General features: G+C 35.0%; 2 non-coding genes across 2 annotated transcripts; both read left to right on the forward strand.

The window, feature by feature from the left end:
- The first annotated feature begins 896 nt into the window (after positions 1-896).
- Positions 897-986, forward strand: TRNAY-GUA (transfer RNA tyrosine (anticodon GUA)). The gene is given in 2 exon segments: positions 897-933; positions 951-986. It is a non-coding gene; the product is annotated as a tRNA-Tyr (tRNA).
- Positions 987-2,209: 1,223 nt separating this feature from the next.
- On the forward strand, positions 2,210-2,299 carry TRNAY-GUA (transfer RNA tyrosine (anticodon GUA)). The gene is given in 2 exon segments: positions 2,210-2,246; positions 2,264-2,299. It is a non-coding gene; the product is annotated as a tRNA-Tyr (tRNA).
- Positions 2,300-2,500: the final 201 nt, after the last annotated feature.

Here is a 2,500-nt window from a genome sequence, read left to right on the forward strand (position 1 = left end):
TGGTTTTTTTATTTTTCAGAAAATTTACTAAAAGCTTGAAACCAGTGTTGCTCAGGGTGAGTCAGGAACTGGCACATCAAAATCTTTAGGATGCCTGCCTGTTCTCTCTTTCTCTATCCGTCATTCTCCTCCTCTACTTGAGACTGAGCCCAGGAATCTCAGCAGCCATACTAAGTAGCATTTATTAATTACAAATGCATTTTGAATGTCAAATTTGTAAGAAAGTTTTGTACATTTAGCAAAATATCAAATTCATTTGAAAGAAAATGATGTCCACTCAAAGTAAAAAGAGCTTTGGTTACTTTCAATGCACAGCATTTTACTTTCAAATCGTGTCAGATGACTTTCAGTGCTAATTATTATATCATTAACCTCTCCTTTATTAAAAATTGTGCTTTAATGCAAAAAAAGAAAAATAATTGTCTGTGCATACTCTCATGTAGCACAATTATCTTCACTAGCTCAAAAGGGCCGCTCATTGTCCAAAATGAATTGTCAAATCAGAACAAACAATGGAATATCCCCATCATTCCTGGAACACTTGATTAGTTTACAAAACAAGCAAAATTTTAAAGAGTGTAGAAGGTTTGATAGGCTCAAGCATCTCTAATCTTGATGTAAGTTTGGCTACACTAAGAAATCTATTGAAAGTGCTTTCCAAACTAGCTCTGTAGCCAGTTGATAGTAATTGCACAAATATAAGTCAAACTATTAGTGATATTTTCCGAATGATTAAACATGACAATTTGTGTGATAAAGCAACACAGGAATAAGTAGTTGAATCTCTTTTGTGTAGTCAAATCATTTTTCATTTTGCTTGGAAAGTTGATAATGTTTAAAATTAACACTCAATCATTTTAATAGCACGTAATATCACAGTTGTACAATCAAGGAAACCTTCGATAGCTCAGCTGGTAGAGTGGAGGACTGTAGAGGAGATTGGTACAGAAATCCTTAGGTCGCTGGTTCAATTCCGGCTCGAAGGATGAAGCTTTTGATAAACTTAGATGTCAGTACTGACATTTTACAAACCCAAAATTATACCAAGTATAAAGCATTCTCCAAGTTATATTTTAAAAATCATTAACGCAGGTTACTGTGGTCAGGATTAACTTCCCATGGAAATCATCTCTGATACAATATTACTTCAGTCATCTTCACTGCCTGAAATGAAGTAGCTCAACCCATAGAGAAACTTTTGTGAAAACATCACATTGCATGAGAGGTAGTCATGGCAGAGTGGTTAAGGTGATGGACTAGAAATCCATTGGGGTCTCCCGGCGTAGGTTCAAATCATGCCGACTATGACCACATGGTTGTTTTATTTTTCCGAAAATTTACTAAAAGCTTGAAACCAGTGTTGCTCAGGGTGAGTCAGAAACTGGCACATCAAAATCTTTAGGATGCCTGCCTGTTCTCTCTTTCTCTATCCGTCATTCTCCTCCTCTACTTGAGACTGAGCCCAGGAATCTCAGCAGCCATACTAAGTAGCATTTATTAATTACAAATGCATTTTGAATGTCAAATTTGTAAGAAAGTTTTGTACATTTAGCAAAATATCAAATTCATTTGAAAGAAAATGATGTCCACTCAAAGTAAAAAGAGCTTTGGTTACTTTCAATGCACAGCATTTTACTTTCAAATCGTGTCAGATGACTTTCAGTGCTAATTATTATATCATTAACCTCTCCTTTATTAAAAATTGTGCTTTAATGCAAAAAAAGAAAAATAATTGTCTGTGCATACTCTCATGTAGCACAATTATCTTCACTAGCTCAAAAGGGCCGCTCATTGTCCAAAATGAATTGTCAAATCAGAACAAACAATGGAATATCCCCATCATTCCTGGAACACTTGATTAGTTTACAAAACAAGCAAAATTTAAAAGAGTGTAGAAGGTTTGATAGGCTCAAGCATCTCTAATCTTGATGTAAGTTTGGCTACACTAAAAAATCTATTGAAAGTGCTTTCCAAACTAGCTCTGTAGCCAGTTGATAGTAATTGCACAAATATAAGTCAAACTATTAGTGATATTTTCCGAATGATTAAACATGACAATTTGTGTGATAAAGCAACACAGTAATAAGTAGTTGAATCTCTTTTGTGTAGTCAAATCATTTTTCATTCTGCTTGGAAAGTTGATAATGTTTAAAATTAACACTCAATCATTTTAATAGCACGTAATATCACAGTTGTACAATCATGGAAACCTTCGATAGCTCAGCTGGTAGAGTGGAGGACTGTAGATGAGATTGGTACAGAAATCCTTAGGTCGCTGGTTCAATTCCGGCTCGAAGGATGAAGCTTTTGATAAACTTAGAGGTCAGTACTGACATTTTACAAACCCAAAACTATACCATGTATAAAGCATTCTCCAAGTTATATTTTAAAAATCATTAACGCAGGTCACTGTGGTCAGGATTAACTTCCCATGGAAATCATCTCTGATACAATATTACTTCAGTCATCCTCACAGCCTGAAATGAAGTAGCTCAACCCA

The sequence above is a fragment of the Pseudophryne corroboree genome, chromosome 4 (genome assembly GCF_028390025.1).
Source record: "Pseudophryne corroboree isolate aPseCor3 chromosome 4, aPseCor3.hap2, whole genome shotgun sequence".
NCBI classification, from domain to species: domain Eukaryota; kingdom Metazoa; phylum Chordata; class Amphibia; order Anura; family Myobatrachidae; genus Pseudophryne; species Pseudophryne corroboree.